Source organism: Botryllus schlosseri, chromosome 2 (genome assembly GCF_051294905.1).
Source record: "Botryllus schlosseri isolate E-star chromosome 2, Bs_hap1, whole genome shotgun sequence".
NCBI lineage: Eukaryota > Metazoa > Chordata > Ascidiacea > Stolidobranchia > Styelidae > Botryllus > Botryllus schlosseri.
Window position 1 is genome coordinate 3,262,943 of NC_137237.1, and position 16,882 is coordinate 3,279,824.

The following is a 16,882-nucleotide window of genomic DNA, read 5'->3' on the forward strand; positions in this document are numbered from 1 at the left end:
CTATCTCGTCAAACTATGCGTAGGGATTGCAAACATACCTCGTCGCTCTTTTATATATTTTTTATATGGTGATAAGCGAGACGCGAAATTTTTCGCTGTCACCAGGAGGGTGACTAAAATAGTTTGAGAAAAACTCGATTATAACATGCAGGTTTATGACTGGGAATACGAAACGTCCAATTAAATATTTGCCGCTTACCTTACGGCGGTGGTTATAATCTGCTTATTTATTACATACCATATGGAATGTTTATAGAATCACTTTGTAGCAGAGAGTCTTGAAGCAGAGAGTCTCGGAAAGACTTATGTACTTTGCTTACACATAATGGCACTTGCAAAACACCACAGTTAAATCCATGATGAATACAGTTCAATGACTTTTCATTTTTTGTCGCCACTAGACGATCTTCGCAGGGAGTGATTTGGATTGGAATTAGTAACTTCCATTCGGGGCGGTGAAAGTCTCCCGTCACAGATCACATGTTAATCGGACTTGGACAAATTCCAGTTGTCTAATTGTGCTAATTATAGACAAGATAGCCTAATGGCGAAGCGTCCGCTTCTTGATCGGTAGGTCGTGGGTTCGATCCCCGGCCGGGTCAGACGAAAGACCTGATCGGTAAAACTAGTATCCATGACTTCCTCGCTTGGCGCTCATGCATTACTGGGATAGCATGGAGGGGTGGTGCAAGACTAAGAAAGCCATACAAGGCTATATATGCAGTATGCACCTTCTTTGTCCAGCGGCATATGCACATCATGCACTCATGGTATACATATCAGTGATGAGCGGATAGTGCTTTTCGAGAATCTAAATCCCTCCGATAACTTTAGTCTATGAGGAAATCTCCCTCCGAATCCAAAGAGCTCAATCCCAGACTCCGAAATAATCCGAAGAATATTTTCAAGTATCGGAAACATCCATATCGGTAGAGGTAGGCCATACAATAACATTGTCGAAGAATCCCAAATGTACAGCTCCGCTGAGAGTTAGCTCTCTACTAGAATATCACTATAGTTGTATCTCTGAAACAGAACGAAATAAAAATGGATCGAAAATTGTACTGGCAAGCATAGGAAGGAACTAGCAAGGGTAGCACACACAGAGAGCACCGTTAACTTGAAGCAGTGTAAATGAAGTTCATCTCCGTTGGGAGGTATTGCATCTAAGACCGAAGGAAGATGACAAAAAAAGATTATTAGAACAACAGTGACAAACTATAGGCAATATTAGAACAGCAATACAAATCACAGATATTATTAGAACAGCAATGACTAATCACAGATACTATTATAACAGCAGATGGCTGATTTTTAGTCACTTTGATCCTTGGCAAACATTTTTGCATGCTACCCGTCATATTACAAGGTGTCAACTGTCTGTTTTTTTGGGTTTGTAATGAATAGTCACTTCTGGTCAGAGCTATCCAAGGATATCCGAAGCAAAGTGACAACACTCCGAAAATCTCCGAAAAAATATCTGTAGTAATCTCCGACTCCGCTCCGAATGTCACAAAATAGGCAAAAATCCGGTCCGAATGCTATCCAAGTCCCTCCGATGATCATCACTGATGCATATGCGCAGATCGTGTGTATGTGTATCATGAGTCGGTGCATATTCCGCAGAAACATCAAGGACAAAAGTAAACTATGTCCTCTCTCTCTCTCTATAGAGAAATGCGAAATTATAGTGAAATCCCAAATTTTTAAAAGATTATATGTTTCATCGCATTTACTGCCGTCACATTACTAGCATTTCTGCAACAACCGTTTCCAGCGAGATGGCACTAGGGAAATCGTACAAAGGGGTCAGAGAAGCTGACGGTAGCGACTATTCAAATGACTTATCTACCTAACATAACGCTACCGAAAACTCAAAGTTGTAACAGAGGATCACGTAAATTAGAATCGTTAGTAACATACCCGCTGTCCAGTGTTGTTCTTGAATGACTTGCGGCCTCCATTGCAGTGATTGCACGCGAGAAATGCATGCAGCTTTTTATCTCTCCCAAGCTTTTTTAGAATTTTAAAGCGGTATGAGAGTGAGAGCCGTCTCAGTAGAACATGCAGATTATCGCTGGCATTACGTATAGAGGAGACTTATAGCTTTTAAAGAGTACTTGAACTTTGTGTTATGTTCATGCATTTGTGTTGGTTTCGTTTGTATCTTATTTTTATGGGACTAGTAATTCATTACCGTCAATCATTATTTCCTATAGTGCGGCTCATGCTGCATGTACATTGTACAGTGTACACCCCGTGTTCTTCGATCTACGAGTCTTTCGTTACGGATTAATGCTGTGGTACAGCTGGTGAAATTATCAATCAATAAACCAATAATATTGCAACGAAACATTTGAGCGTACTAGCACAGGGGTCCCGCTCGATCGATGGCGAATAAAATGGCAGATGGCGACATGTAGTAGGATATGGACTTGAGTATCCTCGATCGGTATCAAAATGCTCTAAGGATATGAGTTGATGATCAATAATAGCCTTTGTGTCACAAAAATCCCAATTAGGATATGATAGCACTGATACTGATTTGGCTCCACATGAGCCTACACACACACACACACACAGAGCGAGAGAGAGAGAGAGAGAGAGAGAACACAAGAAGGATAACCGGCACTCCACACAGGGAGACAGAGTGTGCAACGCCTGGGATTAGGTAAGATATAATTTCAGTCACAAATACTCTGCACATAGTAACGAAGATTATCATTCATTAATATCACGAATTACACAAAATTTCCCATGGAAAATTCGAGAGATGGAAAGAGTTCCCACCGATATTCGACGATTCAGTTAGCAGATCTTGACAGCGTCTGATTATAGCATAGTCCATTTGGGATTTTTTGTAGTCTGGACTTTGAGTCAATACTCACTATTGATTGGTGTCCAACAAAATAGTACTGGCACGATAAGGAGTTACGTCTTAGCCGTTAGTGTGTAAACTTACATAATAGTGAGTCGATGCTGCAAATCTTTTAATTATGTGAGTACTGAGCACGGCTTTGATTCATGTTACGATCACGATTTTGAGACTTCAGGAGAGGCTTGCATTGAAATTAGTCGGACTATCTCGTCCCACGCTCCTTGCGGCTGGGCTGCTCAAAATCCAACACAATCTACCTTTATCACTACTCGATTTGTCTCTCCAAGTCTATCAAATAGGCTCCCGATCGTTTCATCCTGACTTCATGCTTCGATACAACACAACAAATCATCATAAACAAGTGTGATGTTTTCAAAATCACGCCAATCATTTGTAATTTCACAAAAGAATATGTCATCATCAGTTCACATGCCTAAATGAATTACGTTTTGATGGCAGGCATATAGTTCGACGGAATCCTTTTTGTCGTCTGGAGAAGCAGGGTGAAAAAAAATGACGGAAAGCTTCATCAATTCGCCCAAAGTATATGGATATGACAGCAGGCTTATAAACGCATCATCAGTTCATCACGCAGCAGATCGGTTTGGTGATATTTTACTTCGGGAAGAGCTTTTCGTATAAGGCAACTAGTTTGTCCTTGACAACGACCAGTGCAGGTCTTGCGGTGGCGTATACGGCTGGTCCATATTTGTAACATGCTAACAGCGTACCAGCAGCAACAGTTTCACGCATAGAAGCGGAAATGGAAGCGTAAAAAGTATATGGCATGACCTTCTGGAGTCTGTGAGAGTGTCTTGGAGTATTCTACAGAAATTCTGAAAGTAAAACACCACGTGAATTGACGTCCTAGCATTGATTAGAACTCGCAGGTTTGTAACTGGGAATATGAATATGTCCAATTCTATTTGGCGCTTACCTCTCAACAGTGGTTTTAAATTGCTTATTGGTTACGTGTCACATGTAACGTATATAATCACTTCGTAGCACAGAGTCTCGGAAAGACAAGTATACTCACTTACACATGAAGGCACTGTGAAATGTTTCTATGCTATAATTTAAATCTAATATCTGTTGATTATTTCTTCTGAAAATGCTGCAGGAGAACTGCATAGTACGGAACGATTCTCGTGCTTAGGAGAACGAACTCTGATTTACTATGAACTGAATTTCATTCATTGACCAAGTTTTCACGAATTCGATAATTGTAATTAATCTAGTTTGGAAGAAACTGTACTTGAAATTATATTTCGACTCTAATTAAAGAAAATTACTCCAATATACCAAATTCTGCATTCTGCAATGTTTATCCGATTCATTGCGACTTTATATACTGTTCCTTCCGCAACACTTTCCGCAACAAGGTAAAAGCACGAGGTCAATCGTGAAAAAGCGTCAAGAGAAAATTTGCCGATAATGACTACTCAAATAATTTATCTTCCTAGCATAAGAACGTTGACCGAAAACCCAACTTCGGAACGTAGCATCACCTAAATTAAAATCGTAAGTTAACGCACCTGCTGTCGACCTTTCGAGTCTGCTTCTTGAATGAAATGCGCGACCTTTCGTTGCGCGCCAGATCACTTCTGCAGCTTTCTCTCCCCCGTAGCTTTCTTCGAATTCCAACGCGGTATAACGTACGAGAGTCTTTTCAGCGGAACAGCGCTGGCTATCTCCTACTTTACTTACAGAGGAGGCCAATAGCTTGTACTTGTACTAGGCTATACTATATGTCTGCTAAGTGCTAACCCTAAAAGACGAAAGGATGATTCCCATAATCACGCGTTTTCAAATATAGTGAACTCCGGACCGGACAGACACCATGAGGCCAAAATTCTTGGGAACGGAAGATAGTTAAAATCGCACTTGAAAAACTTGTGCTCAGATTACAAGGACACTATTATATTGAAAACGAAAAATCCAAGTCACCCTTAGTCGCGCTGAGCGTGATGAAGAATTTTAAGTCGAGTTAAAATCTCTCAAAGATTTGGAACCAATTCCAATTGCTTATTGACGGCCGTCAACACACGCTAATATGAATATGTGAAGACGGCCGTACAATTATAATTACGATTTTACGGGTGCATGCGGCCGTATGTCCGGCGATACGCAGGTTGGCCACCCTGGCCCAACCGAAATAAGAAGAGCAAGGCTGCAACGTTTAGGAAATACTAAGTATACTAATGAGGACTCGAGGTGCCCGGACCACCATCATCTACCATAGTGGTTTTCGAACTCCACCCCCTGGCTACGCCCCTGCAATTTTGTACACTGCGCTCTTTATAAGCATCTGGTATGAAGAACTCATTGAAAAATTCTGAGCCATCGTGGCGATTTTCACGAGGATAATTATATAGACAAATATCGCAAGCTGAACACATGTTAATTCTACATTGTTCTACTCCTAAAGGAACCAATAGGTCCATTACCAACTGTAAATAACGAGAAGAAACATTTGCTGACGATATCACAAAAGGAATGTCATTTACAAGCTGCTCACAGCTGATATGAACATTTTACGATATTGCACATCCGGTCAACATGTTCTGAAGCCTGAACTTGCCTATTTATTGTGATGACTAGTTATAGTTCAATTGTAATACAAATCTGGTAAACCCCAGTACACCCTATCCGAGTAGTACACTCTTCAAACATCATGGTACACCATAAGGTGTACGAACACTCGGTTGAAGAACCCTGGACTTTAGTACAAGTCAAGTCAATACACAAATTGACTCGAGTCAAGTCGATTCATTTTACGCCAGTCACCAAAAAAAACTTGACTCGAGTCGGACCCGAGTCGAGTCATTACGATCCTGCTTCTATAAATTAAATCTTATCACCACTATACGAACAAGTCTGCGACATTGACCCCCAATTTCGAGAAGGCAATAAAGTGCACACTCAGGTCCGAGTTTATGGAAATATGGAACATGAAAACGCCAATGCGGAACCGTTTATGCAGTTTACATGGAGAATGTATTAGATACACAAATTAATATTCAAATATCTCTGGTGGAAATACTGTGTCGCTTCCAATTCAAACGGGACCCGAACTCCAGAGAAACCCGAACCGCGACTTAATAATAAAAAAAAACCAAATTCCAACTTGCGCTTCTACAGGTAAATCTCTTGCATTCTTCACATTGCATACGCCTATCGCCATATTATGACTAAAGTGAAAGAAGCAAAAAATATATTGTCGCTGGGCGCGACTGTTTTAGAGGTCCTTAATTGTATTCAGCCGGCCAATCATCTTGATTTTACCAATTCATTGTTCGCGAATAAAGGTGTTGCCATTTGCTATGATAAAACCCATGATCCGCGATACTATGTAATATACTTATCTATGCTTTCAAATTAAGTATGAAAGTGAAAAGCAATGGCATGAGGTAACATTTTGGAATCCTGTCTACAGTGTTTAGTCCTGCCCGTGAGCGATTTGAAGGTTTGACATCCTTGCTGTACAGTACAGTGCATGTACAGATATGAACAGGCTGGCTTAAACAACAGGCTCAATGCATTTCCGGTTCAGTTTAGACATCCTGTCGTATTTGTTCACACATTAGTGTTCAAACATAGGTTTTATGTTCTAAATTCTAGACTACTTTCGCGGGCCAGTCAGAATCGCGTCGCGCTGCGCCCAGTTATGGCGTAAAGTGTACGCAATTGCAAATGCAATGCATTTCCAGACTTCATTTGACGTATGAATGGATCCATGGGAACCGAGTAGCGCTGTGCGTTAAGCGCGCCCCTGAGCTGCGACAAGAACGGAAGCATCTGTGATCACCAGTCTGGGCAATCATAAAGTCAGCCTCTCCGGGAGAATGCTGATCATCTGAATAAAAACCATTAATCGTGCCAACCTACTGCGCTGTCTAGTTTCACCAGACGATTCGAGATAATCCTCGCGTGATATCGCGTGACTTTACCCAGATGATTATTCTCATCATTATCATTTTACCGGATAAGCTAGCTTTGTGATCTGAGGTTTATCTGGGCTCCTCATCGCCGACCCACTGCGTAAGCGGTGTATAAAAAATATCCCAGACGGATCAAGTGCGCCGAGCCTCAAAATCGGCAGCAAAACACAACGGACAAGGAGGTATGGAAGCGGGAGTGACAGATGGTGAATGAATGAGTGGCTGGAAGTCGTCTAAAATCGTACGCAGGGAGACTTGTTTGTTTGTTTTATTGAACGATGTTGGCGCTCATCGCCCATTGAGGTCATTTGCGCCATGATAATGAATGTTGTAATGTTCATAGGTCTTATTTCATTGTCTTTTCGTATGCTTCTGGGGCGACTTCCAAACTTCCATTCAGCATCTGTCTATCTCGCTTCCATACGTCCATGACTGTGCCTTTTGTCTCTATAGAGATGTAGGGAGAGCCTTGTTTTTTAGATCCGAATGCTAGGTTAATTGCGCTTATTCTTACAAAGTAATAGGAAAACATGTTACAGTGATGCGAAACCCGGAAAACTGTAGGGGGATTTTTAAAAAAGTCAGAATTTTGTTAAAATTGTTTGCAGAGTCAAAATATTTTTGCAACGTGCATTTCCTTTGTATCGTAAATGATGGTAAGGTCGGTGAACTTATCATTTGACATTTTACATCTTGTAGCCTACCTTATAGGCAGGGTTGCCATCGACATGGATCCAAAAATAAGGACGGTCGAAAAATTAGGTTAGGATTAAAAAGCATTTTTGTGAAGACTTAGTATTTATACAAGCCGTGGCATAGCACATTCCATACTTTTCGCGAGAAACAATCTGCTCCAGTAACTCCATATTATTAGAAAGTGCTTCATGGATCTCACAACAGTCCAGGTCTAGCTTCACCTTTACTCCGGGCCAAAACAGTGCTTCGTCAGCCCCCGCTCACACACACACACAAAAAATGAAACCAGTAACAATGCTTGTCGCCTTGGTCCTGGCCGAAGCAAACTTCTTTGCGATGTTGGAATCGGGGAATATTGCTTTGAATAATTGCGATGTGCAATCCTTGGTGAGGAATGATTGCCGTTGTTTGACAGTATGGAATGCCCAGGTACCCTCAGCAGCAGATGCCTTGTAGTCTGTGGTCGTTGGTTCTGATCGACTTGTGAAAAAATTATTCATCGACTGGCCTGAATTAATCATTATGACACACTTCTTGTGCTTTTTGGTATCAATGTGAGTTGAAATAGCGATCTTTTCTATGGCCTTCAGGTTCATGTCACAATTGCAGATATTGCAATGTGCGAAACACTCGCCCTTCAAGCTGCGTTTGATACCTTTCAATTCTCTCTCTGCGTTTGATACCTTTCAATTCTCTCTCATAATCGTCACGAAAAACATTTTTACGCTTGCTCATTTTAACTAATCAGATTTTGCCTTATGAATAGCTAAAACTATATGTGCAATATAATTTAGATTAATATATCAATGATCTATAGCTTTACTACTTATTAACGCAAGTGTCGATAGCACTGCGCAAGAAATGCTGCCTTCTCCACAGCTTATTCTGCTGTAGACTAAACATCAGAAACCTGGTACTGCCAAAATGATAGCGATAGCTTGGTACAGCCGAAACTGCTGCACCACTCACTGCCTTAGCTAGCTAGTCAAATATACTGTGGGGTGTACACCACGGGAGATCGTTTCAACATGATGTCATAAAATCTCGACGCAAAAGCATAATTTTAAATATGCAACACAGATACCAGGAGAAAACGATCGAAGTTCTGTAGTTGTTGAAAATAAGACAAAATAAGGACACAAGTCGAAAACAAAGACATTTCTTAGAAATAAGGATAGTTGAGTTTTCTAAGACCCTTCAAAATAAGGACAAATCTTTGAAATAAGGACGGTATGGCAAACCTGCTGTAGACGGCCCATTGTCTGCTGATTGTTAATCAGAAACGGTCAAAGTAAACAAAAAGGTTGACATTGTGTTGTGCTCATCGTACCGCAATATCCTAACTGCAGCGTGCGGGTATTGGTTCTTATATCAAGAAGCGCATGCATGATGGACAATTGAGACGTAGACAAAGTTGTCAGAATGGAGCAACACGGCGTGTCATCAGTAGTGTACGCACAACTTTGGTGTTGCTAGCCAACAACTGCTGCTATTGAAGGTTATTTTTCCATTCTTGGCAAGGACAGACACTTTCTACCCGAGAATGTAGGAAAGTATCTTTCGTTGTACTACAACAAATTTCAATTATTTCTACCATGAGGCGTGATGTAACTACTCGAATTCTTCATAGGTCCAGATGTCGTTAAAGTAAAGTTTTGTTCATCTAGAAAAATTTAAGTCAAAATTTATTTTTAGGCCAAACTATTAAATAAAGACTGACAGTTCCAACCAGAAAATAATAAGTAGTACTATCCCAACATTACGTGCGAAAACACCTAATTTACATATGTGAGGTCGAAATATGGTCAAAATTAAGTTTTTTAAGGTCAAAATCTTCCTTTTTTTAGGTCCAAAAATAGCCTTACCCATCAGTCTTCATTAGGACTTACATGTTATAATTGCAACAAGACAACGTTATGGGATGAATAAGTATATAAGTTAGATCGACTCAAGAATACCTACTTCAATGTTGCAGGCTCCCCGTCGCCATCTTATCTGCGTTTTATAATAACCCTAAAACCGAAATGGGATGTGATATATGATGGCGGTTAAAAGGAATCGTAGGATAAGCATTTCGGCCCTGTTTAAGTAGACTGCCGGTGACCGGTGACCACTCATGTCGAAACACATTTTATGTCGTGGATTCTACCCTTCAAAATATTGTTTCTACTGTGTGACAGTATTTCCATACTGTTAGTATTTTGCATCTTATTACTATGTGTCTTTACAGAAGAAACTTTTATGCCATAATGTAGATATGTAAATTGGAATCCTAATTGGTCGTCACCTACTTTAATAGTCACCTAGTTTGCTGCAGCAAAGACAAAGGTTCGGTTTGTATATATACGAAATCTGTGACTTCCATTCATTCTAAGGAAATCCGATTTCCGGAATTAGGCTCATTATATTTACTTGACCTATCACTGGTCAACAAAATGAAAATTTTTCATTGAAAGCTTCATTCAAAAGCTCCTTCAAAAAGGTTCGCGTTCACACGAACCTGAAACTTTCAGAGGTTCATACCATCCTTGAGTCAACCAGAACTGTCCCTAACGCACAGTAACCAAAGAACGAAGCTAGCGATTATATATATGCAAAGAAAAACGCCTATTGAGAATGATGATTAGCTCAAATCGTGCAATAGTTAAATTGGAGCTCACAAATGAGAAAATGCTGTTTAATCACTAAGTTCGGTGAAATATTAGATCGACACCCCAGTGTTGGGATCAAGTCACTACCTTCGAGTCACGAGTCATTTCGAGTCATTGCACATATTGACTCGAGTCAAGTCAAGTCATTCGATTTTCGAAGGTGACTCGAGGCAAGTCAAGTCACTCGATTTTTGCAGGTGACTCGAGTCAAGTCGAGTCAAGTTAAGTCAAGTCACGAGTCAAGTCACAATTCAAGTCTAGTTGCCGTTTCAAAGTATGCGGCATGATTACGTCATTGCATTTTGCTAGATGTCTAAAATACAGATTGAATGGTCATTAATTCTGAACCGATGAACAAATAAAGAGTTAAATATACACGCAAGAAGGCGCTGTATCGTTCACATATACGTAGAACTATTAACTACGTAAGTAATTGCATAGCCTCAATTTATAGTTACCAGCCAAAATAGAGAAACGCATTGATACGATGCAATACATTACCCATTTACATATTGATATGATACAATTCGAGCCTGCGCCAATGGTTGGGGAGTATATAAACTATATTCGAATTCAATTTCAATATAAGAAAAGGTTTGGTTAAGGTAAGAATAGAGAACAGAAATGGATATTTTGCTATTAAATTGCTTTACTACGAAACAAGTTTACGACAACGTAAGCTTCGATCACTTCGTTTCTGGTCACTTTTTTTTTGTGAGAGAACAATGGAGGCTTAGTAAAACACACGATCATTGAATGATTGGTCGCTCTCAAGGGTTACACCGGCGTTTAGCGAACAATCGGAACATATGAAAGATACAGGTATTTTTATCGACACCGATTATTTGATGACTTGAAATTGACTCGTGAATTTTGCTCCGAGTCACGAGTCAATCCACATTTTTGATACGCCGAGTCAAGTCAAGTCATACGAAAAAGGTGACTCGAGTATGACTCGAGTCAAGTCATGACTCGAGTCATCCCAACACTGCGACACACCGAGAACGAGATTTCTGAATTGTGAGGTATAGGTCATTTTTTCACATGAATACACTCTGTTCTTGCTGAGAGTGTACATAATGAAGTATATAGAACGAAGCATAAAGTATGGTGACCTTGAACGAGACACAATTTTGCATGATATGGAAAACTTGGCAAAGTCATGTGATCCACCTGTCTTTCGACGATTCATGAGATCGGCCAAAGCTCCCGCCTGCTCACAAAATGCATCTATAGTTCTTGCCGTACCAGTTGCAGGTGTCGCCAACGCGCTCAATCCCGATTTAAGCATTGGAGTTACCCAGTAATTACTCTTATGATATCCAACCCACTAAGGCCATATCCAGGGTCTGCAAATATATTTTCGTCTGTTCTGCTGTAACGACTTATTCTCGCCTGTCGGCGTTTTAAGATGGAACCATCCCGCGTATTCTAGTAGTCTCTGAGACTATAATTAGAACGAAAGGTCGATAATAATCTATCACCATCATTTGTATCTTAATGTGACATATATTTATAAGACTCATCGCCGGGCTGTGATATTTTTGGCATGTGCCAAAAATACCAAAAAATAGCTTATTTTTGGCATTTTTCAGATTTTATTTTTGGTAGTTTTGGCATCGCCAGGATTTCATATTTGTGTACTCGAATTAACGATGTAAAACATTGTATAGCAGGGATGTCAAACTTAAATTGCGTCGCGGGCCGGATTCAAGCCTTCAAATCGCTCGCGGGCCGGACCAATCAATTGATACTAAAATGTCACCTCGTGCTCTTGCTTTTCACTTGAATACCTTGAAGCATATTTAGATAATACACGGATCATAGGATTTTTAAAGTAGGAAGTCGCAACACCTTTATTCACGAACATTGGAGTTTGCAAAAATACGATTGTCCGGTTGAATACAGTTAGGAACAGTTAAAACAGTGGCGTTAGGTTAACAACGATATAAGTTGGCATATTCTATGCTCCCCCTGATCTAGCCATAATTTGGCTTAGCCCTGCATATGGCGCTGTGGAGCCGCGAGTCCGTTCTATCTCATGTCTAGGGATCTATTGGGTCGAAAGTAGGGCTGGGCACAATTATTCGAGTACTCGAATCTGAATCGAGTATTAATTTTAATGATTCGAGTCGAGTAGTAAAAGACGATGTTTTTCGAGTATTGAAATTATAGGCTTCTGACCATTGAAAGGTAATTTAATAACGAAGGTTATAGTTTCGGAACTAATTTTCACTGTTAAACCTCGAAACCTCGATTGGCGGTATTGTAGCATACGAAACATATGGTACGAATCTATATACGAAGGTTACAGGACGTAACACATTTCCGAAGTCATGATTGTCCCACAAGATTATCACCAAGAGGAATGAAATCGGTATGGTCGAAAAAATAGCCAAGTATGTATTGTGAGATGGATAACAGGCATTATATTCTTTGTGGTGACGTATAAACGATACATATCTGATATTTGACGTATTACATTCTGTTATGACGTCATAATGAGTGATACTCAATTACTCGAGTCGACTCGACTCGAAGCATATTTCGTGATTCAGAATCGAATCACTCAGGTACTCGATTTTGCCCAGCCCTATTAGTCGAAAGTGACACGGCTGTGCGACTGCAGATATTTTAATAATGCATTTGTGCAACTAATATTTTCTCCACGTAAACTGCATATAAAGGTTCCGCATTGGCGTTTTAGCTTGTGTAAATAACTATTATTTGGTCGATATTTGTATGAAACTTTAAATTTAGAGTTCACTTTTTGTCTTCTTGAAATTGGATATCAATTTCATCGATATATGACTATAGCGGTAACTAGAGTGAAACCACAGCGCCGTAGTTGGGTGGTTATAATGGAGCCTATGAACAAGGACGTATTTCCTGCAAAAAATCTCAACATTTGCTGCAAATGCTGTGCTGAAAAATATAAGATTTGTTTAATCTACTCAGAATTGCTTGGCGGGCCGGATGAAATCGTCTTGCGGGCCGGATGCGGCCCGCGGGCCGTATGTTTGACACCTCTGCTGTATGGTGTAATCTATCATATCAAATGAAAGTCGCAAAACGTGCAGTATCCACTTTGTGTCATCAAACAGCGATAGTAAAAACCGAATTGACAGCGCTGTTCGAAAGTCAATTCACGCACTATAAAACCGACCGACTGCTTCTGCAATATCTAATTCGAAAGCGATTCGATATGCAAGCATAAATACATGCATTCATACAGATCACAATACCACTTATGAAAACAATTCAAAATCGTTGCTGATGCGTTTGAATTACAGCCCTTCACTTGCAAACCAATGGTGAGAAATCACGAGTGGCTTTATTATTTAATATAATATGAAAAAATATCCAACGGGCAAACAAAAAAAAACACTAAAACACTGAATGTTCGCAGGCCTGTGTATGGTAGGCATTGATGGTGGTTACTTCTTGGCGACTGAGGCATTTTGCACTGTGTAAATGTGTATGTTCAATTGTTCATTGATGAAACTATATCACCGTGGTCCAGGGTTACCATATTTTGGAATCGGGAAAGTTAGTTTACCGTAATTGAAAACAGCTTATTTTGAAATATGTACTAGAAATCTTTTTGTGTTGACTAAAAAAATGTCATCACTTTGATTCGGCTCCCGGCTTACCCACTTTTTAACGATATGGTATTTATTGGCCAAAAAAAACATTTGTGCGAAGGGGGAAGTTTCTTTTGTAAAGGAGGACAAATCCTCCTAAAGGAGGACGTATGGTAACCCTGCTATTGTCCAAAGAGATTGCACGTGATCGCACGATATGCTGACATTTTCATGAACAAGTTGAAACTAAATGAAATTATGTACGCGTCGACTTAAATGCAGCATGGGTCGCGCGTGGAGAGGTGACAATAGGAAAATTCCTTGACATTGAGCTACATCCCTCTGATTGCTCGATATCATTTACTACCCGGGTTGATCAATCAACAGTATCGTAAATCCAGGTTTCAGTACTCGTCTATTTTGCCTTGCCGCTAAGATTTTCATTCATTCATTTTCATAGATCCCTTGGACGGCAGACCGCGACCTTCCGTAGGATTCACGGGCCTCTATTTAGGAATTTAGCGTTACACACTTGTTTTGGCGCTTCATGCATTTTACAATTTTTATGTTTGGCAGTTTTGGCATTCGGTACCCGAAATGCCCAAAATAACCCGGCCTGCTCATCGCTCTATCAAGTATATGCCCGACCTCAACTGTGAAACGGTATCTCGACGGATACATCCGACAATCGTCAAGCATGCCAATTATTGTCCTCTCTCAAATCGAAATACAAGCAGTTTCTACTCAAGAAATCAGAGACAGCGCTCGATATCACTGCTGGACATATCGACTTCGCCTGGTGTCACATGCCACCTCATATTCATATCTTCTCCGCTCTAGGTTGTCTTGTATGATTTTTCATTCAGTGTGCATGCCTCTTATTTTCATATTCTGTGGCAAGGTAGGTGTCTGATTTACAGACTAGACTCTGAGTCATTTCGATACCTTCCTAGCTTTTCATGCTATCGCAGCCTTGTGGTACTTTGAACTGGTAAAAATAAACGTACTTGGAAATAGCTATATACTATACTACATGAATGCGTTGGTATAATAAATTCAAATCAATCAAATAAATATGTCCAGCCCTCGCTGTAACTACCATTGGCCGTACATTTCAGTTTAACATGGCGTTGGATTTCCGACGTTGAGAGCAAGAAGATATGGCGATATGTAACACTTTTTTTTTATAAATTCGACTCAGCTATAGTTTAGTCAGAAGTTGTACTTACGCGTGCGACCTATAGCAGAGATAACTCCAGTTCGTGCAATTGTCTTTGCTCTGCTAAAAAGCTTCTTCGTCCGAAAAAATAATGCGTTGGAGATGCCAAAAGAATTCAAGACCACCAAACGCAGCCCCTAGCAATCGCATCATGGGATATATATCATAACACTGAAGAAAAAACGTGATCAAATTGCATTGACCAAACATCGAGTATATTGGGTTTATGTTTAAAATTTAATTTCGTAAATGAGCCGGATATGGTTAAAATGAAATTGCCATCATCTATTTTTACATACGTCCATCTTGCCCTTCCTCAAAAGCGTATCGAGCGGCGAATTTTACATCCGAAATCAAATTTTACGGAGATTGCCTCGCGCGCGCGTATTGCTGTGAAACCCGCAAAGTTCCTGTCTTTGTACGTAACCGCAAGCACTGGAAGAATATTGTTTCCTTCATAAATAGGAAATTTTATATCAAAGGTAAGAGATGGAAATTGCAAATCACGAATTTTAACTAAATTCGTTTACATTACCAACTTTTATGAGAATCCCAATTGTTAGTATATAATATATATTAGGGATGGTGTGAACCTCTGAAAGGTTCAGGTTCGTGTGAACGCGAACCTTTTTGGAAGGTTCTGTTTGAACGCGAACGTGAACCTCATGACGTCACGTGACGTCATATTGCTAATTCCAGCCCTATATTTGAATGAAGTGATAGCCTATATTAATGTACACGATACATAGCGACGGCTCGGGCCACATAATGGCACAATGCTGAAGTACATATTGACGTTTTAATCGTCGCTAAATGTATCAACTGAGGCAATCAAATGATATAATAATTCCATAAATCAATATCTTCGTCGCTTTGCCGACAAGTTCGACGAGGACTTGCCAGAGAATATAAGCTTACGGCTTAACGGTGCAGGCCAGACCGGAAAAGGTATTCGGCATCTGATTATTGCTACAGGGATATTGAGCAGAGTGTAAAACGGGTCTCTATACTTGCTACCGCTATTACCCCACTAACAAGTTATACAACAATAGCCAAAACCCAATCGCACGGATTTCGTTTTTATGATACAGTAAACATATGAAGACAAGATTGATCACGTAACCTTGCTAGATTTTTACATCAGAAAACGATATCAATTTAATAAGCATCATTCGCTATCTACATATAGAGTATTTCGCTCTTGATGTTGTGTGATTGCCGGTCAAGCTCACAGCAGAGAGTCACTAAATATACACAAACGGATTGCTGGATATTTCGAACAAACTTTTGTCAGGAAGCAAGTAAAATTTTTGAAATTGTCAAAGTGTTGATTGTTTATGCTGCCAGTGCCATGCATAGAGTGGTCCGCAGTTGAAATGCAATAAATTTGCACCAAATAAGTTATAGTGAAGCGAAAATTATAATATATATGAAAAAGGTTCACAGCGCAGAACCTACCAAGGTTCTGTTGTGAACGCGAACCTCAAAATTTCCGAGGTTCACACACAGAACGCGAACGTGAACCTCACGTTCACACCATCCCTAATATATATCGATGCATGGCGAATTCTGAACGTTACCGCTTACATTACATCCATCCAAATCTCCCATTGAAATCAAAATGCGTAATACCAAGAGCACAAATTCCATACAAATGATAGACGATAGAGAGAGAGAGAGAGAGAGAGAGAGTCTTTATTTTCATCAAACCAAGATACATAACACACGGCAGTGACGGTGGTACAGAAAATATGCATGCACAGTATTCGGTATTAGATAGGAATGATCGATAAGACCGTGAAGGTCATCTAGTCTGATCACATCAGCATCAAACAGGTACACCTGACTCTAAACAGTCTGGCTGTAAAAAATGTTACAGTAGTTAAAAAAAATTGAAGAAAAATAAAACGATG

The 16,882-nt window shown here is 40.0% G+C and overlaps 1 long non-coding RNA gene across 1 annotated transcript; it reads right to left on the reverse strand.

Annotated features, from left to right (window-relative positions):
* Positions 1-3,242: 3,242 nt before the first annotated feature.
* Positions 3,243-4,588, reverse strand: LOC145459340 (uncharacterized). Its single transcript, XR_013921353.1, has 2 exons — positions 4,414-4,588; positions 3,243-3,714 (listed from the first exon to the last, which is right to left on the reverse strand). It is a non-coding gene; the product is annotated as an uncharacterized LOC145459340 (long non-coding RNA).
* Positions 4,589-16,882: the final 12,294 nt, after the last annotated feature.